The sequence below is a fragment of the Maniola jurtina genome, chromosome 10 (genome assembly GCF_905333055.1).
Source record: "Maniola jurtina chromosome 10, ilManJurt1.1, whole genome shotgun sequence".
In the NCBI taxonomy this organism is placed as follows: domain Eukaryota; kingdom Metazoa; phylum Arthropoda; class Insecta; order Lepidoptera; family Nymphalidae; genus Maniola; species Maniola jurtina.
The window spans coordinates 9,846,142-9,869,935 of NC_060038.1; the positions used below are offsets into that span (position 1 = coordinate 9,846,142).

General features: G+C 35.6%; 2 long non-coding RNA genes across 2 annotated transcripts in view; one reads left to right on the forward strand and one right to left on the reverse strand.

The window, feature by feature from the left end:
* The window catches only part of LOC123869171, a 42,239-nt gene that overhangs the window by 4,837 nt on the left and 13,608 nt on the right, over positions 1 to 23,794 (forward strand). The window lies entirely within an intron of this gene.
* Positions 12,278 to 13,847, reverse strand: LOC123869169. The gene is made up of 2 exons (XR_006796826.1): positions 13,692 to 13,847; positions 12,278 to 12,463 (listed from the first exon to the last, which is right to left on the reverse strand). It is a non-coding gene; the product is annotated as an uncharacterized LOC123869169 (long non-coding RNA).

Genomic DNA, 23,794 nt, shown 5'->3' on the forward strand with positions numbered 1-23,794 from the left:
TATTAGTTAAAGACCTAGAGAGTGACAAATTAAAGTAGGATAATTACCTACCTACTTTTTATCCCGGGAAATCAAAGAATTTACACAGGATTTAAAAAAAAACTTAAATCCGCACAATAAATTCGTGGACATCAGTTATACACTTTTAGCTATAGCTTCAAAAAATAATACAACGGAGAGATACAAAAATATACCTATAGTCCGTACAAAATGAGAACTCACTCTCTATTTTAACTCTATGTGTCAACCGTCATGTCAAAAGTACGGTTCACCTTTAAAATAAGGGCTAAAATCGTGCTTGACAGTTGGCACATAAAGTAAAAATGGCGAGTGAGTTCTCATTTTGTACGTATTAGGTACACATATATGTATGGAATTAGGCATAGTAGTACTCTCTACTCCAGTAGAGATCGTCGACTGCCCATGTCTAAGTTGCAGAAAATGTAAGTTATAAGAATAGTTGGATAGCACATATTTACTAAAGTGTACCCAGGAACCGCATGCCATATAAAGCAGTGGCCGGTACACTCGTGTCGATAGTATCTCGTCACCCGGCGTGCCCCGCGCACGAACATGTCCCGTAGGTTACTCACCGCTGAAGCCTTAATCGATAACGATTTATTTAATTAACTGTACACGAGCACAATTCTGCCTTCTAAGGTAATAGAATAATGCGCGAGGGAGAACGCTTTCTTATGAATCTTTGCTTTCACGAACGGATAGGACTGGATGGCACATTGAAATGGTAATACAGTGTTTAACTTGAAAAAAGGAGTTACTTAAATTATTGTATTGGAATTTCCAATACACCATCAAGCCGTTCCAATTTGGAAAGATTAATGTCAGTCTAATTTTATTTGGGTAAAGGAACAATTTAATTATTACATCTTTAGGAAAGACTAGTTGATCCGCCCCGGTTTTGCACGGGGAGAAAACGTAAAGTACTTAAGTAGTATCTACTTACGTAGTTTTGAATAACGTGTCTTCAAATTAACTTCAAATATAGGAATGACTTAAGTTTCTCTTATTACGTAGTTACTGTTAAAAAAACACCAATTGTTTTTATAAACCTTACTGAATCATCGCCATATAACACGTAGATACATTTCCCATAAACATCCAGTTTTACTACCGACACATATCATAAACCAAAAGTGCTTAACCGCCCCATCGAGTGTAATCGAGTTAACCCCTACAAAATCACGCAATAGCCAATGCGAAATATCGCTTTCCATGACAGCTATTAATTGTGACCGGCAATGAGCCTTCGCATACTTAAGGCCGTAAACAAACGCTATCTAACCGAACTGCCTACTTAATAGTCACTTTGCTATAATTGCTACCAATAAGTCGATGTGCGAACGTCTATATAATTTGTTCGATGGATAATAGATACGTTTGTAGAACATTGTAGAACACAAGCTACTTAATAATAAATACGCAACTATTATTTCAATGCTTTACTCGTATAAATTCAATGCTAATTTTAAAAGGCGAAAGGGTCTATCAGCTGTCTTTTACAGGAAACCAACCTGACTTTCTTTACAAAGTTTACAAACTTTGTCAAGAAAGTCAAAGATTGTAAAAATCGGTTCAAATATTATCCATACTCCATACTACATAATATTACATATAAATATGCGAAAGTGTGTCTGTCTACTCTACCTGTCTGTCTGCTAGCTTTTCACGGCCCAACTACCGATAACCTATTCTACAGAGTTAGCTTATATATCCCGGGGACGGACATAGCCCGGAAAATCGAAGATGGATCCCGGATGAAGTTGCGGGCATCATATAGTCACACTAATATTATAAAGGAGAAAGTTTGTTTGTATGTGTGTGTGTGTGTGTGTGTGTGTGTGTGTGTGTGTGTATGTTTGTTACTCCTTCACGCAAAAACTACTGGACGGATTGGGCTGAAATTTAGAATGGAGATAGATTATACCCTGGATTAGCACATAGGCTACTTTTTATCCCGGAAAATCAAAGAGTTCCCACGGGAATTTCAAAAAACCTACATCCACGCGAACGAAGTCTCGGGTATCAGCTAGTGTTCAATAAATAACAATTGAAAAAAATAACACAAATCAAAGAATCCTACACACAGGCTACTTAAATCACATAGGTACCTAAGTAGGTACTCGTACAAACAGCTTGCATCTCTGGATGGGCATGGCTACTTTTTGGTCCAGAAAATCAAAGAGTTGCCACGAGATTTTTAAAACCTAAATCCACGTGGACGAAGTCTTTTTTCGAGACAATAGACACACAATATTTGATCCTATAAGGGTTCGGAACCCTTTGGAGGTACGAAACCATATAAAATGCTAAATACAAAAAATAATAAACCCGCAAAGTAAAACCTGATTGATATTTTAGGTTCCATAAATTAGGATTAAACAAGTTGTCTCGCAGTTATCTCGTCACAGCGATACGCGTGATTCAAACGTAATAAATCTTTTTCCGCTTTTATTTATAGGGCTTGCATATTTTACCTTTTATCATTTTTTTATTTTAATACAGTCAATGTACAAAACGAGTTTTTTTTTCACTCTTAAAATGTTATTTGAGATTTAGTCCGCGTGGATTAGGTATGATTGAAAAATCCATTGGAAACTCTTTGATTTGATACCTATCTAAAATGTAACCTATGTTACTCTCTAGATATTTAACTACATCCAAACAAAAAATCACATCAATCCAATACTCCTTACTCTGAATGGTGAAAAATGCGCAGATCATTTTTCCTTAGCGTAATGATCATTTATGCTGTTTTATAATGCTAGGAGTAATTGAATGAAGTTTTTACTCTACTCATAATATAGGTACAACTACCAATCACAATAAAACTCAATACAAATAAGTGTTCGCTTGTACATAATAACAGCGTTTGCGTGTAGGTACGTAGGTAACCGTCATTTACAAGTCGACAGTCCTCCAGGGACTGTAGTAAAACTGACCAATAAAAGTTCATTATCTATCGCTTGTTCGCTTCCAACTTTCATTTTATTGGTTTATGACAGCGAACGTCATAAACCCCGAGGTGTGGTTTTGTGGTGGCGGGTGACAAATTATGTGCCGTTCGTTCACTTTTATGATTGCATTCCCAATAGTAATCAACTGGGAATAATTGTTTTGTTTATTCCTTTTGTAACATACGCAGGTCCTACATATACCTACCTAGTTTAAACTTATAAAGCACTAGAGATTGCCCGCGACTTCGTCCGTGTGGATTTAGGATTTTTAAAAATCCCATGGGAACTTTTTGATTTTCGGGGATAAAAAGCAGTCTATGCCCGCCTCCGGAATATATACTAACTCTGTACCTTTCATCAAAATCGGTTAAACTGTTGGACCATAAAAAACTAGCAGATAGATACTTAGACAGTTTTTTGCGATGTGTTTCGTCGATCCATCAGTTTTGAAATACTGAGATAGTAGATAAAAGCTTATTAAATTCATTTACCTTCCGTAAGGGTACCGGTGACTTAGATACGAGGTACATTTGGCTTTGCCAATCTTAGATACTAAAATGAAAATTACTGACTCACTTGGACCTATTAGAAAGTTGAAACTTGGCACAGAGGTTCCCTTTAAATAATGTAAACAAGGAAAAAAAGCTGGATTTTCCCATTTCGAAATTCCCATGGAATCGAAGCCTCGGCCGATCACTTCATAGTCTGTAATAGTCTACTTAAACACGAGCTTTAAAAAGTTACAATTACTGGTAAAATCTGAAGGGCTGTAAAAAGTTTAATACACAGTTTTCAAGAGACATTTCGTAGGCGTGGCACCGTTTATGCCGAATGAAATATCGCGAATAAGCACGCTATACAGTGATAAAAAGGTAAATGGCATAATGACATTTATGCCATATAAGTGCACTTAATTTTTATGTAAAAATTATTTACACCCATTCGGAAATGTTTGCTTTAAGAAAGCCTTTAAACAATTTGCTGGCTTCAGGTGTATCCAGATTGCACTCTTACTTTTCAAGTGATACCTACTAACTACTTACTAAAGTTACAACAACAAACAATCATAAGTGACAAAGTATTTTTAAAGTAGTTTAACCCAACATTATGATAAACAAGATGGGGCTTGCGACTTCGTCCGCGTGAATTTAGGTCCTTCAAAAATCCCAAGAGAACTTTTCGTTTTTCTGAGATAAAAAGTAGCCATATCCGTAAATGGTATGCAAGCTATCTCTGTACGAAATAGATGATGTCTACGACTTCATTCCTTAGAATATTATTTAGATTTTCAAAAATCTCGAGAGGACTGAAAATCTCTTGACAAAAATTAGCCGCCCTGTCTATGCCTGCGATGCAAGCTATTTCAGTACCTACCTATCAAATTGAAAACCTAGCAGACAGACAACACCTTGTTATTTTGAGACTGTCTCTCGACTGACTGTCTGTCTTCTGATCTGTAGATCTGGTATCGAAAAGCATTCACACTTTTATTTGGCTTAAGGTTTGAAGCCCGCGAAATAATAAAACTCGGTTTGATACTATGTTCAACACTGCATAAGCCTTAATCTAACGCCCTATAGCCGCGAAAGGCAGTGCAAATGAAATAATTTCTAGCGCATTTATAAAATGCAATACCCATTCAAGCCCATACGTGCTAAGCCTAGTAAATAGTTGACTACAATAAATCAACGAGACGCATGCGCTGTGTGCTACGCACTCAATTAACAACTGCGATTTCAATTAAAACGCCTCCGACAATTTACTGCTTTTCTAATTTATTCACTTTTGCCGTTGGACGCTCTCGATTGGTCACGGTAGATTGGATACGCGCGTGAAGAAGGTATTTGCTATTTACATACATCTTAATGATTATCCCTCGGAGGGAGTTAGATATAAGGTAAAATAGCAATTTTACAGTTGCCTCTTATTGGAAAGATGCATTATTAGCACAATATTTACCTATAGGTATAAAGATTTCCTTTTACACTTGAGTAAGCCAGTTCAAGACGAATTACAAATTACGAATAATTGAATAAAGTGAAATAAATGTTATCTAAGTACATAAAGTAGATGCCTATGTATTTTAAATTAATCAACTCAACCAGTGGTAGGTAGTTGCATTTGATGGCGCAAAACCACTTATATAAGTTATACTTATTTGAATAAAACATGTTCCAATTTTATTTTATTGTTTTGCACATAATCACTATCTTATCAAGAATGTTACAATAAAATTGAATACAATTTTACACACGTTGTTATCGGTTCTAATTTCTTTGAAAACCTCCGACCAGTTATATTAATCTATTTTCTATACAATAGTGACAAAAATTTTCTCTTCTAGGCATGCCTAATGTAAAGGCAAAAAACATAGACTCTCATATAACAAACATGCCAGATGAAGAGAGAGTATTCCATAAAACATTTATTTAGGTTTCATATCTACAAAGTTTAACCCTCACAATACAGATAACTAAAAACTCTATCAAACTGTAGCGACACGGACCGTCTAGTAAATAACGGTGGAAGGGTTAAGCCCTTCAACTTTTTCTCGGGCCTACGCGACCCCTATTCGTCTTCTCGAAGATACGGCGTATATCTTTATTTATCATTCTTTATTGCCCCAAACACTGACTCGCGGTATTGTTCCTGTGAGATTAAAATAGAAGCCTATTGGATTTTATCTTTCTGATTAACCTTTAGCACAGAATACTTAATAGTACCTTCCTTTAGGTTATTAGGGTTCCGTACCTCAAAAAGAAAAACGGAAGCCTTATAGGATCACTTTGTTGTCTGTCTGTCTGCCTGTCGTGTCTGTCAAGAAACTATAGGGTACCTACTTCCCGTTGACCTAGAATCATGAAATTTGGTAGGTAGGTAGGTCTTATAGCACAATTATAGGAATTAATCTGAAAACCGCGAATTTGTGGTTACATCATTAAAAAAAATATGTTTCAATTTTCAAAGTAAGATAACCAGGTATACCAGGTGGGGTATCATATGAAAGAGCTGTACATGTACATTCTAAAACAGATATTTATTCATTTTTATGTATAACTAGCTGACGCCCGCGACTTTGTCCGCATGGATTTAGGTTTTTCGAAATCCCGTGGGAACTCTGTGATTTTCCGGGGTAAAAAGTAGCCTACGTGCTAATCCAGGATACTATCTACTTATATCTATTCCGAATTTCAGCCAAATCCGTCCAGTGGTTTTAGCGTGAAGGAGTAACAAACATAAGTACACACACACACACACACACACATACAAACTTTCGCTTTTATAATATTAGTGTGATAGTTTTTGATTTATCAAAATGTTGGAAAAATACTCGAGTACGGAACCCTCAGTGCGCGAGTCTGACTCGCACTTGGCCAGTTTTTTATAAAAACTCGCGTTAGATTACATTTTTTCTTTTCTTATACTAAGTATATTTTGTTTTAATAATAGATGATGCCTGCGACTTTTATGGATTTAGATCTTAAAAATCCTGTGGGAACCTTATTACCGATTATTTGCCGGGACAAAAAGTAGCCTATGCCCGACGCCGTACCTACTGTAAGCTCCGTACCATTTGTCCAAATTGGTTAAACGAATTATGGGCCTTGAAAAGCTACCAGATAGACAGACACAGACACTTTTGCACTCATAATAGGTATTAGTTTGGATTGAACGTAACATTCATCTTTCAGGTATTATGTAATACCTATACCTACCTACCAGATACCTACCAGGTATATGGATACATAATACCTTAATTATACCTAAGGTTAACCTATTAATTTTTATCAATATATTAATTATTATTAATATAATAACTAACCTCAAGTTCATTATTATATTAATGAACTACGTGATAGTTTTGCTTTGCATGCCTTTTCATGGTTTTAGTATTTAAAAAGAATTCATTGGAAAAGAAAGGAAAAAATCTGAAGCCGTGGTTCTCAGAATAAACTTCAAAAGCTCTTGCAAAAGTTTATTAAAATAAAAATTCCAAATACCTACTTTTTTCCATTTAACATTTATAATTTTAGATCCTTTGTCAATTTTCCATAAATTTCCATACAAATTATATTATTACCTTCTAGGTTAAAAATCACCATTCCTACGTCCAAGGTAAAGATAACTAAATAGGTACTTATATCTATGCAAACCTTATACAACCGGAGTTGGCGAAGTGTAAGGGAGATCTAATAAGAGTGGATGTGATAAAGTAGAAAGGTATAAAGGGGAACTATGAAAACTCACTCGGAATACGAACTGAAAATTTTATTCGTACTCCAATAGGAATACTTAATTTGGAATTATTTATCATCCATTCAGTTCAATACGTTCTCATAGGCGATTTTCGTAATTAGATGTAAAACAAATTTTATAGGGCGTATTTATATTTTATTTTAGGGACTAATCGCCTACCCATAATAATGAATAATGAGTGTTTTATGCACCCACTATAGAAAATACAGTAGAACTCCTCCCTAATTATTTTTTTCAAGAAATAACTGAGATTCATTACATATTAGGAGACTGTATACCTACGTAGTGTAGGTATATATTAAGTAGGTGTTTTAATCTGACATACCAAACATCGAGTTTGAAGAGAGTTATTCCAAAAGTTTCACCCCAAGGCCCAAAAAGAGTAGGAAGTAGCAACTCAACCAAATAATTGCTATTCTATTCACACCGAAAGGGCGATTTATGCCCCGAATTATTTCCTTGTTGTTTTATTAGAGGATTTGTCACTCACCCCGCTTTTATAATTACCCCAGATATCGAATAACTTTTTAGATGGAATTTATGTAAAAGGTTCAGGGATCGGTTTCAGTGGATTAGAACTCGGGAATGTAATTAGGCGGATTGTGGAGTTGGGTATATTTTGCAGTCTCTCGCTCGTAAATATGAGATAATAGAGATTTCCCAGTTTGGTTTACGTTATGAGCTTACATTATAACTTCTTGTTACGGCCCTTGGCGAAAAGATTAGCTACATTTTAATGGTACCTATTTACAAAATCGGAAAATTTCGAGAGTCGTCATTCCTATTTTACAGTCCAAATAATTCCCTCGACGGGTCTTGACAGACAAACAGACAACGAAGTGATCCCACAAGAGTTCCTCTTTGCTCTGGAGATACGGACCCCTAAAAATTAAATTTTACAATAGGTATAATATGTACCTAAATAGGCAAGTCAAAGCAATGTAACTATTAGGTATACTAACTACCTTGTGGGCTGCTGGATTCAAATATAATAATAAAAGCAAAGAAATTATTAATCACACTAATATTATCAAGTCGAAAGTTTGTGTGTGTGTGTGTGTGTGTGTGTGTGTGTGTGTGTGTGTGTGTGTGTGTGTGTGTGTGTGCGTGTATGTATGTATATGTGTGTGTGTGTGTGTGTGTGTATGTTTGTAACTCCTTCACGGTAAAACTACTGGACGGATTTGGCTGTGGAATGGAGATAGATAATATCCTGGATTAGCACATAGGCTACTTTTTATCCCGGAAAATCAAAGGGATTTGAAACGGGATTTCGAAAAACCTAAATCCACGCGGGCGAAGTCGCGGGCATCGGTTAGTTTTGTATAACATTACGAATCACTGAAAATCAGAATGAGGTTGAAGATTCACTGAATTTATTGTTTCAGAACTTACAGAATTTACAACTAGCGCCATCTATGTTTTCATCTAACATCAAAATATTTTTCTCCTTGCCAAAACATGTCCGATGTCGCCCTACAAAAATAATTTATCGTTTTACAATAAATATTTTGGATGTCATAATATAGTACTTTTCTAATTTAATTTTAAGAAAACATCATTCACCTAAGCTTGCTACGCGTGGTTATAATTTTTACGATAAAGTTCAGCTTTATGAGGATAGATGTCGCATACAGCATTCGATGGCACCGCTGCGAGGGCATGGCGGCAGAATTAAGTACTAAAAAAGGCGGGAAAGCTTTGCCGACCGACGACGAACGCGTAGTGCGGTGGCGAGTTGAATGTTTATGATGCAATTTAACACTTTCCGAGTATATTGCCAAGCACTTTTGAATATAACACGACAATATACCCGAAATTCTTTTACTTTATTTGAAATTCTTTACGTTATTTTACCACGTGTGTTCGGTGGGAACTTTGATCATTGAACTTAACGCTTTTAATGCAGTTTATGAGCAGTGTTGCTTACGCCTAATAATTATTAAATTAGTCTGTATACAACAGTCATCTCTATACAAATCATACTTAATTGGTAGTTACTGTACTTACTAAAGTTTCTTTGCATAACTTTCTAGTAAGTCAATAAATTGACACTTTAAAATTGACCCCTCAATCAAAAGAAATTACGCAGTGCTATGGTAGCGTCATCGCTCGTGGTCATAAAACATTTTATGTTACGACGTGACGACCTCAAATGGCTCATAAAAAGCTTCAACGATACGCTCACAGATGGCGTTGCATTCCGTTTGAGCGATATGCGCCATCTAGTTGTCAGGAGATATTTTACGCTTGCCTCCAGAAGTTATGGTTTTATTGGACTGACTACAGTATGGCTAGTATAAGATTTCACAGTTTTTAAAATACTAAACTCGAAAACGAGTTTTTTCATACATCTACAGCCAGCGACACAGGCGGAAACATTACGAACTAAAGTTGATCGAGCAAATGCGAGTATATCTTTTACTTTACCATACCAAATACCAGATTAATACGTCACCATCGAGAATGGCAGCCGTTTTCGTCGAAACCAATACCAATACCAGCAAATCCGAACCACGAGTTCATCGTTTGACACCAATTTGACACGCTAAAACTAGTAAATGACGTCATTTTCGCGTAAGTTTACGAGTCGGTGGTCGAATTGTAACTCACCAAAAAATACTCAGTGAGAGAAGCTTGAGAGCAGTGATAAATAAACAAAATGATGAAATTTTATAAGTCCCTGGGCCTTAATTTGCCCACGGGAGGCGAGGAGAATGATCAAGCAGACTGTGAAAGCTAACCGTCGTGGTTGTGTAACTAAATTTGACTCAGCGGCGTTATTTGTGATGTACATAGTGCATCCGTCAAAGAAAGGTTCTAACATAGCCCAAGCCACCAGCAAGTTGAAGTGGCAATGAACAATCCATGCCTGTCGTATTGGGCGGAGATTGGGTACAAGCACAGCGTACCTCAGGAACCTACCTAAGTGTAGTGTGGGATACCGTGTCATTGACTGGCGATATTACAGAGTAACGTTAAGTGACTGGATGAGGGCACAGGAAGCCTCAAGGCTGGGTGTGGTGAACCTCTTTGAAAAACCCTACATTTAGAAGTACCTACCTAGACGACAGACGTCCGTAGACTGAAATGATAAAAGTGCATCTCGAACGATCCATTTTGTGCAGCGATAGCCATCGGCTCGCAGAATGCATTTAATAATGCTAAATGTTAAGGTAGAATAATTGTAATGTTAGAAGATCGACCACAAAGAGTACCTACCATATCACCCTCACCATTGGGCATTGAGGCTAAGTTAAGAAAGTCTATGCACAATAGGTAGGTACGCTACCTACCTATATCTACATAATATTATTCTAAGCCTTATAGTAGGTACATAATACGTGTGGCTCCAAGTACAAGCAGGTAGGTACTTATGTGTTACTCTGTTTAAATTTCAATTCCTTAGTGATAAATTCATTAGTACCTACTTATCTCTGTATCTGAATATTTAGTTCTATTCTATTTAAATTTCTTCATTGCAGCTGTTTTCACCATCATTTACTTACCTGGAACATTTTGCCATGATTGGATTCACTTATAGAAAGTAGCTACTACCTATCATAATATCTGATAAATAAAATTAATCTATTAAAATTCCACCAGTATAGTTACCTAGGTAGGTACTTGTGCAAAGCCATAGTGAGTTGGCTTGTTGCACAGCTGGGTAGTTGTTTAGAAGTATTCACCTAGGTAGGTACCTAAACACTCAGTACATGTTCTTCAAACTTATTACCTCACAGAGGTGAAGTAGGTAGGTATACTTATACAATTGCAAACAGTACCTATAACACCTATCACTCCTTGCATTCATTGATGATGGAGCCACGCCAGCTTGCATCCACTCAGACAAGCAAGTACCTACCTACCTAACATGGCATAAGTTAATGAAATGTTGTGTTAAATGAACCTCCCTATCTGCCTAATTTTATGTAGCTTATATTAAATACTAGCTGATACCCGCGACTTCGTTCGCGTGGATGTAGGTTTCTTAAAATTCCCGTGGGAACTCTTTGATCTTTCGGGATAAAAAGTAGCCTATGTGCTAATCCAGGGTATAATCTATCTCCATTCTAAATTTTAGCCCAATCCGTCCAGTAGTTTTTGCGTGAAGGAGTAACAAACACACACACACACACACACACACACACACACAAACTTTCTCCTTTATAATATTAGTGTGATTTTCTGAATCAATTTTTTTTTTCAGGTTGCAGATCACCAGTATTATTACCAGATTATGATGCCTGCCTCCCTGATCCCAAGTACCTACCTAACTCAATTCAAGACTAACCCGAGGTCATCAATCTTGTAGAATACCTATACATATATTAAGAACTGTTTATGATGTAGGTGCTTAAATACATCTTATGTAATTTAATTATACAGTTGTATGGTACCTACTTATTTATGCACCTATTGGTACCTAATACCTAGGTATCTAAAAGTACCTAGGTATTAATACTATTACAGGTGTAAGGTATAGATCTTTAAGTAATAGTCATTAAATCTTTATTGTTTTAATTTGTTTTATTTCATTTTAAAAATAAAAGTTCTTAGGGTTTACATAAGTAACCAATCCTGGAATTTGCCTGCCTGGATATTGCCTGAAATCTATGTTCAAAACTAAATTAAAGCGACAGGTTTAAATGCTATTCCTTTTGTAATGCTCCCTGCACTACGGAAAAGGACAGCACTAGATTTAGAACCTGTCATTCTAGTTTAAAGATTGCGTCTCACCCCAAGTCCCAACTGCTTGTGAAAGTCTCATCAAAATTGGTTCTGTCAATTCAAAGATTAGCACACCAAATTGATTACTTATAGCTTAACAATTACTACAGTAACATACAGACTTAATAACAGACAGTAAGTCATTCAAGAAGTGGTTATAAAAAAATAACAACGAAGACTGGCATGCCTGCCACAGCTCTCTAACCTAACCAATAACTCATTCAATATATCAAAATCTTTGAAATGAGCAACCGTTGAGTTTCTTGCTGGTTCTAGCTATAAAAACATTTTTTAATACTTAATAAAACAGAAGAGAAAAAAAAAACATTTTATTTAATTTTAAATATTTATATTATTACAAAATTGTACAGGAGTGTTACTGCACTGACAGCTTATGGGAGCTTATTCTGTAGTGTAGTCTTGATGCAGGAACACCACAATGCAGTCTTCTAGCAAAGTGGATTAGGCACTAATCCACAGGCTTTCAAGCTCGGGTTTCACTGAAAAAGGAATTATTGATCTTTAATTTTCTAAATTGCTAATTAGACAATTAGGTAATATTCTTCTTATTTTACTATATATCTGTTAAGATAGATAGTAGTCTTGTGTTATTTATAATATTTAATAACTACATGATGCCCTTTTAAGTTTTAAAAATCCAGTGCTAACTCTTTGATTTCCAGGATACCTAGTCTATGTAGTCCAGTATGACACCAAATACTCCATACCAAATAAATGATAATAATGACAACTTAATTTGCACGGATTTATCCCATAGGAACTGTTTTTCTGTAATAAAACATCAGCAATGTCCATCTCCGGGATACAAGAACCTTGTACCTTTCCTCAAAATTGGTTGAACAGGTAGGCTGTAAAAAGCTAGCGGACAGACAAACAGATACACTTTATTCTGACATACAGCTTAAACTCAATGTCCTGATTCTGCATATTTGTAAGTTACTAAGCATAAACATTTAAAAATTTATAACACCCCTGACAAGTGAAGGTTACAAGTAACTAGAAAAGAGCTGATAAGTTTCAATTGGCTGAACCGATTTTCTTGGATTAAGTATAGCTAAGAACACTCAATCAAGCCCACCTTTCAAACAAAAAAAAAAAACTAAATTAAAATCGGTTCATTAGTTTAAGAGCTACGATGCCACAGATAGATACCTCAAACTTATAACACCCCTCTTTTTGGTTCGGGGTTAAAAAAATTAAGAGATTATGTTAACTTTATCACTTAATTATTTATTAAAGTGTTATATAAGGTTGCCTTTCTATTGAACTATTATACATAGATTAAATGTTTTATTGCCACTTTAAACACAAGTCCTAGCTTTTAATTTTGTAGAACCAAACTGTATGGTATATTACAAGATTAAGTCTATGTAATGTTGTAATCTTAACACCAAAGCTGCCTAAAAAAATGTTGGAATTTTAATAGCCAAAGCTGTCTAACAAATATACTAAATAATCAGTGATGGGCTATGGCTCAATAGTTTTTGAACCCATTTTATGCTAGGTACCTAATAGACTAGTTATTTAAGTAGGTACAAAATAATAATGAAGTTATGATTTCACTATAAGCGACTAGATACTCTTGAAACCTGATCACTTGCTTGCCTTATTCAAATCAAGAGATTGGTATGTAGATAGTTATATCTCTAGTCTTTTCTAGTTACTGTAACCTTCACTTGTCGGGGGTGTTATAAATTTTTAATTTACACTTGTGATTTCACTATAGGTTAGGTCACTTCCCTTAATCAAATCAAGAGATTGGTATGTAGATAGTTATATGTACCTATTAAGTACATACCAATCTAGTTATTAAGTGCTATTATTCTAAAAAAACCTATGTAGACGTGATATCAAGAGACAGTAAACGTACATATAAAGCTGACATACGATATTATTAGGTACTCATTGCATTTTATTTAAATAGTACCTACACACCTAAATACAATATATATTATAATCACTAGTTCTTGAATAACTATTTAAATGAACTTCTGTATATTAAAATCCTTTCATTCAGTTTGCTTTTATTTATTTTCACTTTAACAGACAACAGAACGGTAACTTTTTTTAATCTGACGAAAATTTGGCTTTGGATACCAGTGTTTTAGTGATTTCAGAGTGAATATAGATGAATTACCATAGACAAACATACCATAGAGTATGCGGTGGGTGTCGCTTGACTGTCACTGTCACGCTGTTAATCATCTGTCAATAGCGTCAAAAAACGAAATAATATATGCCAAATTAGACAAAATGGCAGCGTATATCTGTCCCACTTTTTTGTGAATGTGTAAGTGAGACAAAAGTTGGACCTACGTTTCCACATGTTGGTATCGTCATGGTATCTACGTTCTGTCCAAAACTGACAGTTAGGACTAGCTCGTACTATCGATGAATACGTTAACCTTGGCAGTCAGGAGTAGTCGATACTATTAACCATGTATGCGGTGTTCAATGTTGTACTAACGGTACAGAGAGCTATAATAAAACTTACGAGCTGCGACTTCGGGCTCTCGAATATGGAGATATCCGAGGGTAAATGGGCGTATAAGACAGGAGACCGACTTTTATTGTTTGTAAATTGGTTGTAAAATTATGAGCCCGCTCGTATTGTGCGTAATCACGGCGATCAGCTGTTACTTTATGGGATAAATCACTTTATTACCGCAAGCGATGTTTTATGAGGCTATAAAGCTTCATTCAAATGGGCGACGAGTTGTCACTTTGATACCTACTAGCGCATCAATATTTTGTACGGCGGCGAATTGAGTCGATTTTATCTTTCGTTATCTTTCTTCTCTCCTTTGTTGAATAATTCATTATTGCGTTGATAGCAAATATGGTGGGGTACATTATATTTAGTTGTTTTAATTTTTTTATATCTAAATAGGTACTTATCTATTTCAGATTTATTTTACCTACCGACCGAGGTCTCTACCTGTTTCAAAGTTCAAGGTCTATGGAGATGCATGTGTTTCAATTTCTGTATAATTGGAATAGCATTCCATTTAATTCTATTTTGTAATAGTAAGCTGTATTTATCTATTTTCATACAAGGAGCACAAAATCAATGTTCTTCTTCATCAAAATATCGACCACTTTCTACCCGACAACAGATGGCGCGCGGTTAACGATATAATGATATTAATGTAACAAATGAATAATAAAATATAACGTTTGGCAGTGAGTTTTGATATATCATTTACTTAGTGTTTGGTAACATCGTAATTACCTGTAGAAAGCGATTTCTGGTAGATACATGAAGTAGGTAGTTAGGTAGGTACCTACTGTTTTATTTTCGTACTCTTTCTTTTATTTATCTATCCTAAAAGTACCTAGGTACTTATCTATTTCCATGAAAAAGTCATCAAACAGTAGCTGTAAGAGTTTTAGAAACTCAATAGGTACCTAAGTACTTGCTAAATTATGCATACGGCATACCCAATAATTTTATCATGAACAGGTAGGTAAAGTCCTTTTTTTTATCAAAAAAATGCAACGTTCAACAGATGCTCGCGAGGTTTACAAGCTAATTATTTGTTTTACGAGACGTTTACGATTATCGCTATCGTTAAGTTGACGTTTACGATAGGTTAACACCTCGGCGCGATTGTGCTCAGCCTTTAATACTTTTTAGTGGCACTTCAAATTAATTTTGTAAACAGATAGAGTACGATACGAGATTTGAGTCGATATTGACGGTTTTACAGCAATGATATGATTAAGTATGTAATAATTATGTAAACAGGTCATGTCGTATATTCTGTTGAGTTTTCTTGGTTTCAGTTATAAGTAATTATCAATTATCGTGGTAATTAGGATTAGGATACTTTGGTACCAAGATAATATTATGATTAAATAGTTTGTTTTGTACCTACTCAAGATCAAAAAGGATAGATACGTAGGTACCTATCTACTTTAGGTCGATATAAGGATAACTCATATCTCGTAATCTATACTAATAAATAAAATTGGAGTGTCTGTCTGTAATTTCGAAATAACTACCTCATATTAAGCTCATATGGTTATTTGAACGATACCATAACTGAATCACACGTTTTTAAAATTTTTGTCTGTCTGTCTGTCTGTCTGTCTGTCTGTCTGTTTGAAAAGGCTAATCTTTGGAACGGCTGAACCGATTTTGACGGGACTTTCACAGGCAAGTAGAGGATTGACCAGGGCGTAAAATAGGCTACTTTTTTAACCGACTTTCAAAAAGGGAGTTGTGTTTTTCTACCTATGTACACCGAAATCTCCGAGATTTCTGAACCGATTTGCGTCATTTCTTTTTTAATCGATAGAGGAACTTTGCGACATTGTTTCATAAAAAATTTGGAGTCCAACTCCTCAATCCTGATGCTGCAGGGGATCTGACCAATCCACGCGGGCGAAGCTGCGGGCATCAGCTAGTCATTAATAAAACGGATTTCTTATTTGTTTTTTTTATTATGAAACTTGTATAGGCCCCGGTGGATTGACCCTGTTAATAAAGTGCTGGAAGAAGACGGATGCGAGAAAGAGAGGGATAATGAAGGAGCGCTGTAATTTATGGGATGCACATTTGGTATGAACAGCGCCAAATAAAAAGATATTTTCCGGGTATGGTTATGGAATTAATATTCCTGATATTTTTATTACTTTTGAATCTTTAAATATAAATAATAAATACAATAAATCGGTGATATTTTGACAACGTAACCTTTACTAACGTAGGTAACCTACCATAGGTTTCTATGGCTTCAACTGTGCAAATATACCTATTAAGCTACAATAGGTAGGTACTTATACCTAGCTAAGTAGGAACCTAGGTCGAATTGTAAATTCGGTTTTATATCCGTTTCGTTTGCGTGGATTTAGGTTTTAAAAAATTCTTATTTTTTACTGTCCAATTTTATTAAAGGATGTTTGGTAGGTATACTCCTTCACGTCACAAATCACAATGATTGAACCGATTTGGCTGAGAGGAGTAAGGTCTACATTTTATGGCGGGAAATCGAAGAATCCCTATGGGATTTTAAAAGCCTTAATCCATGCGGGCGAAGTTGCGGTCATCGTCTAGTAAGAAATTAACTAAAAATCAACAACACGAGAGTCATAATACTTAGGTATAAAACAGTTTCTCGCTTCTTAAATTGTAAAGCTACACTCACAAAACAAATGGTTTGCAATAAAACCATTTATCAGCGTATAGAGAAAAGTAGAAAACTGGTTAAAAATAAAAATAAAGTGGACATGTTTTTCGCGACAGTACCGCCTATCGCTATGAGTAAGTTATGGCCGATGTAGGTAGGGTTGTCAGTTTAAAAAAAAGAAAATAGCGTAATTACTTAGGTACCTACTTAACTGTGATAAATAGGTATAAAGTAGGTATATCTTTCTCTTAACTTTCATCTTAAAGATAAAGGTGAAAGGTGAAAGGGTCTTTTTCAGATTAACACTTTGCTTATCCGTTAGAAAATGTACAAAAATATTTTATTTTGTTTTATGACTGACAGAATGGTTTTCTTCGAAGGAAGGCATTACTTTTGTAGATGGAGGTGAAGATTTTTGAATTGTGTTTGTAGATAATAATTTTTTAAAAAATCTAACTAATGTATAATTTCAGATTGCTTCGACTCTGTGTCAGTGTTGATTTGAGGTTTTAAAGTTTGACCTTTGGGTGCAATCTCTTACAGTCATACGAAATTTCAGCCAAAAAAAACGAACACAAAAAATATTACTTACTTACCTATTAGGTAAGAAAATATTGATATTGCGTTTGAATTAAAGAATCGGTCTGTTTTTACGTTCATTAGAGCATCATTATTCATTCATAATTCACACTAACCATCCTATTTTTAATTTCATTGATTCCAATTTCTGTCTAATTCACAAAACCTTTATACGTTCAACAAGCAAATTCAGAAACATTTTTAATACTTTTTAAGTTAAATTAGGCGTAAGTGCATTACTGAAACATACCTAACACTTATCTACCTAACGCTGTAGCTAACGTTGTATATGAAGCACAGTGGTATAATCACTCAGTAAGCTTTTAAGTATGTAATTTAAAAAATAACTTTTATAAACTATGATTGGCAACCCTAGTTGTAGGGTGAGTTACACCCTGCTTAGGTCACGTGGCTGGATAGAGATGGCACTATACCATTTTTGGGATGAGTAAAAAGGACGGGCGAAGTTGGGGCGGCAAGTTATCTTCGTTTCATTCAACTCGCACTCGCGCCGCCCGAACGTCCGTATAGATCAATAAAACTACTTTATCTCTTTTTGGCACATCCCCATCCCGTCGGCGACTTCCTAGAACTATCCTTCACCGTGCTATGCTTACTTTTTAGAAAATATATGGCAATTTTTAACTTAAAACACTTCTTAACAACAATTGATTAAAAAAGAGCACAAAAACTGCATTTTGAATTTTAATAAAAAAGAGAATATATGTGGATAGGAAACGTCTTAAAAACGCACTTCTAAAATCTAAACAACAGTCTCCCAAAAATATATTTACAGTAAAGCCGTATCGAATTGTAATAAAAAAAGAGACTGGAAATCGCTAAATAAGAATCTTATTGTTAAAAATCAATGCCTGTTGTATTTTAAGTTTTAAAATTGCGCCCCCATTGAGCGCAATTGGCGTGTGTTAGGGTGCGTTTCCATTGAAACGGAATTGTGTGAGGAGAAAAGCGGAGCTGTGGAAAGAGTTAGGCGTTTCGATTAAAGGTGAAGAACGAAGTGCAAGGATAATTTGAAGAACCGATAGATGTTGGATTTGCTGGTTGTTGGATTTTGAAGTTGCTGGGATTACGATTATGTATCGGACTCCTCACCAACCCTAGGCGGACAGATAAGATCAAACGAATCGCAGGAAGCCGCTGGATTCAGGCGGCACAAGGCTGTGGCGTGTGAAAGTCCCTAAAGGAGACGACGACGATGACAATGACTGAAGTTAAGCGGACCTGAAAAGACGAGTGAAGTGGGAATGAACAGCTTTATTGCCCATGTCAGAAATGCTTGGTATACCTACCTATGTGTCGGATGTGTCACAGATACCACATTGCATATTATTTACAAAGTTTAGTAGTTCAGTCATCCCGCATCACTTTGCACAGCTACCTCACCCTTCGCTCCGTGTTACTCCGCTCTCCTCAGCTTGGTGCTGGAATTACTAGATACCTATACCTATACATATTTTGACAATTATTCTCCTCATCTCTGTTTTTTTCTTTACAACAGCAATCTGAAGTGGACCGGAATCGAGGTTTGGATTTTGATCTATCTGATCGAACTATTCTTGTACGTCTTTAATCTGTTTAGCTTCCTTCCATTTCAATGGAAACGCACCCTTAAGCGGTAAAAACGTTTTAGCCGTGTTTACAAAGGTAATGGCCATAAAATATTATTAGCGAGCATTAAGGCGAGCCACAGGTAGCCCCGGGTTCAGTCGCTAGTTCATTACGATAGCGCCGGTCTAGTAATTGATGTTATTCATTTTCTTGGGAGCGGTTATTGTAAAATTGTATTTTAATGTGTGATTCCGTGTCCTTGTTGTGAAAGTGCAGTGTCTGTTTCATATTGCAGTAGGTAAGTATGCATAAAGTATTGAGCAATCTTTCAAACAAATTCTATAAGTGCTTAAAGTACATAAGAGTGTACTTACTTATTTATCTAAGTACCTAAGTGATATTTACTTTTACGTAGGACATACTTAACCTACCTCTTACATTTACCTACTCTTCTTGGTTGTATACTTACTTACGTACCTACCTACTGATGAAGATCTTGTCCACAATGAAGTGCTTTCGTTAGGATGGTAACCGTAGCCTTCCACTCTGTTCGGTCCTCAGCTTTTCTCATGGCGGCTCTGAGTGGAAAGCCAGAGAGTGGCTTGACTGGTCAGACCTGCGTTCAGAGGCTAGAGGCTAGGTGATCGGCCGTGTGGTCATTAGGTACTAGATAATTACTCAGCAGCAGCCAGTAGGTGACAGGTAGATAAATAATAGTCTGTGACATTAATTCATACTCATATACTTAGTAAGTATTACTTACCTATTTTGCATTCCAACATACCGATAGACCTAATTAGTATAATATGTATTAGGTACAATGATTCTTATTTCACTTATTTGTCGTGTTTGTACGGTGTCGTTGTTTGTACGTTTACAAACAATGACACCGTAAGTAGTTATTTCTTATTCAAAGGTTTTACATACTTAGTAGGTATAACACTAATTATAATTAACATAAATAATTATGACCCCGTGTGAACTCATTTAATTTCCGAGATAAAAGTTAGCCAGGGTATAATCTATCTCCTTTCAAACAGCCAAATCCGTCCAGTAGATTTTGCGTGAAAGAGTAACAAACATCCATCCATACATACAAACTTTCGCATGTATAATATTAAGTAGTATTTACATCATATTATTAAGTAGGTAGGTATACCTATCATATTTGTCGATGACACGAGTTTATTTCGGCGTAGACTATCTCTTTCGTAGATTATGGACGTTGTTGCTTATTCACTTTGAGAGAGCGGACGCGAACACAGTAGCAGGCGCGTCCGTTTTTGTTAGAAGCTCCCACAGCAGAATTTTCAGTAGGTGCCTACCTTTCTATAAAAGCCTTACACTTCAGCTGTGTAAAATCCTTGTAGCTCAGGTGAATTAGTTCAAACATTATTTAGTAGCTAGGTACCTGATTTAATTAAACTAAATTACAAATTCAGATAAAAATCGTACACGCCATAAAAATAACACCACGAATTCAATTTCTCATTATAATTTACATGAAAATACCATCTTTATACTTCCTTAAGAATGTATTAACTAATTTATACGTCATTGGAGTAAACTTTTTAATGGCTTCCGTAAATATAGCCATTTACATTTTCCGATAAGATATCACGTGAAGATACATCCGATATCCGACACTCATAAATAGCCAATCAGTTACAAAATAAAATGGAAAGCGGATCGCTTATTTAGAAGCGCTATTTAAATTATTATTATTTCGGAGATAACTCATAATAATTTTGAACTAAAAAAATATTATAGGTATAAAAACTCTGCATAACAAGCAATTGCGTCCAATAAAAATATGCGAAAAGTTTTGTGAATATTCATCAGATGCTGAACCGATATCGGATCGCTTAATATGAAGAAGCTTGTACGTGTTTCCTAATTAAATGTATTGTGTTATACTGAATTATAATGAGTTAATATCAGGATAATAAATAAAGTGCCTAATTATTGATTAGAAGTGAAAAAACGGAAAGTAGAAAAAAATATAAGAGAGATCCTCATTGTCGATAAAGTTAGGTATGTAGGGTGCCTCCTACCTTCCTACTGTATATTTTTATCGAAACTTTATCAAAATAATTTATTAGGGAAAAGTTTAATTGGAGGTTATTACGCACTACTTTTATTTAATTACGGTACATGTAGGTCGGGATAGATATTTTAGGGTGGTCTGATTAGTGGGACTCAAGTGTTTGATTAAGCAATATAGGTACCTACCTATAGCGACTTGTGCCCGTAAGTAGTTCTATGAAAAAAGTACAATTAAATTGTTATACTTGGTTGGGTATATTATAAATTGAACCTGTTGCTTTTATTTTATTTGTCATTTCCCCATCCCCCAAAGTAAAATAAAAATACAATTTTCAAATAAATATTTTATGCATAGGAACAGCACTTCAATGCCAAACTATAAGTTTCTTGGATTATCCATGAGAAAATATATTCTATAAGTACTTATTAGATTTTCGATAGAGATCACACAAAGAAATCTGGATTTCTTTCTAAAATTAGATTCAATACCTAAGTAATTATCTATTAACTAACCTTACCTAATTCCCATCCTATTGTTGACAGAGTAAGTAGATATTTCTTATGATTCCCGTTGAGTTATGAATATGACTTGTTGGTATTTCAGGACCAAGCAATAAATACAGCATCTTATAATTCAGTAATACAAATACATTATACAAATCTGTCTCCCGAAGAAGTAGATAAACGTATCGCAGTTAATGAGATTTCTCCATCTTGCTTTATCGCCGGGAAATCGAGTTAATTCTTCAATATCCATGTGTCTTCCCGACCCAGCGTGAAGGATTGAGATTCGTGATAAAAATGGGAACGTCCCCATACATGTGTAACGTACGCTCCCTGAAAATAAGAAAGAATACACTTTGTGATATATGAAGTTATTAGTTCTGTGGTATAGGTAGCTACTTTTTAGCAGGACAATTTCAGTTTTGAGTTATTTTCCTCACTAACCTTGGCGTGAGAGTTGTCACAGCAAGGTTTCAAGTTTCATCTGGTTCAGCCACATACTAATAATGTATTGTTACAACTTTCTGGTACAAATGAAAATAAATGAATAAAAATGTGAGACACAGGTGTCTAAAGCCTCATTCACACGTCAAAAAAGCGTTCAAATAGAACAAAATATGCATTCCCAAGTTTCTGTTCACACGTCAACGCTTTTTTAACGCGCACTTTGTGTTTTCAGCGCAACGCCGGGTTTTAACGCAACGCTTTTTTAACGCTCGTGCGAATTAAGGCTTAGCTTAGCTGTTAGCATGTCAGGCGCTTGTCATTAGTTTCGAGGTCGGTTAGGCGTGGATTGCACAAGCGTATATGCACGTGCTAACAGTCTTCAACGTGGAATTGACTTAGCAGAAAATTGCACCCTGTAGCCTGGAAGAAAAAGAAGAACCGTCTCTGATGAAATGCATTCAACTTTTTACCAACATGGAATAATGGAATGTTTTTCAGAGACGGTGTCGACTTTTGTATGAAACTAGGATCTTGTTAGCTAAACTCGACATAAAAAAGAAAAGTCCTGATTCACTGACTGTCTCATCAACTCTCAGACCTAGAAATCTGTGCACAGAAGATCCTTTATAAAGTGGACAAGAAATAATGCCGAATTTTAATTTCAAAATTCCCACGGGATAGAGAATAAAGAGGAATTCCACTTTCGCCAAGCAAAGCCGCTAGCAGTCGCTAGTTTGATATATAAAATATCATTTTTCGTAGAGTAAACTAGGTAAACGAGTAATAGGTAGTTATGTAATTTTTAAAAAATCTTTGTGTTAAGTTTATAGAGTGCAGCGTAGATACTGCGCTCATACGTAGTTGGTATCAAACAAAAGTTTGGTCACGCTTAATGCCTTTACGACTGCCGGGGGTGACATAAAGAAAATGAAAAACATTTTGTATTATTCTTGTTGCGCTCTTGTCCCGCCTAACTTCAACGACCCTCTGTAAGCGGCTTGCAGACGGGCTACTTTATCACGTTGTGCAAGAAATTGCAAATTAAGACAAGGTAAATTAAAAATTATAACACCCCCGACAAGTGAAGGTTACAGTAACTAGAAAACAGCTGATAACTTTCAAACGGCGGAACCGATTTTCTTGGATTATAGCTAAGAACACTCTCGATCAAGCCATCTTTTACACAAAAAAAAACTAAATTAAAATCGGTTCATTAGTTTAGGAGCTACGATGCCACAGAAAGATACACAGATACGTCAAACATATAACACCCCTCTTTTTGAGTCGGGGGTTAAAAATAAGCCTTCTTTTCTACCATGACCGAACAAGAATACAAAGCACAGGCTTGTGAACTCACTAATAATAAATAATTGATAGTTTTATATTTTCTGGTGAAATCAAGGCTCAGCACATTCCTGGTGAAATGAGTTCCTAAGTGTTATTTACTTGTTATCAAGTAAAACCTACTACCTAGAAGACGCACGGTCACGACCCTCCGCGTGGATTTTTTGTAGGGATAAAAAGTGGTCAAAG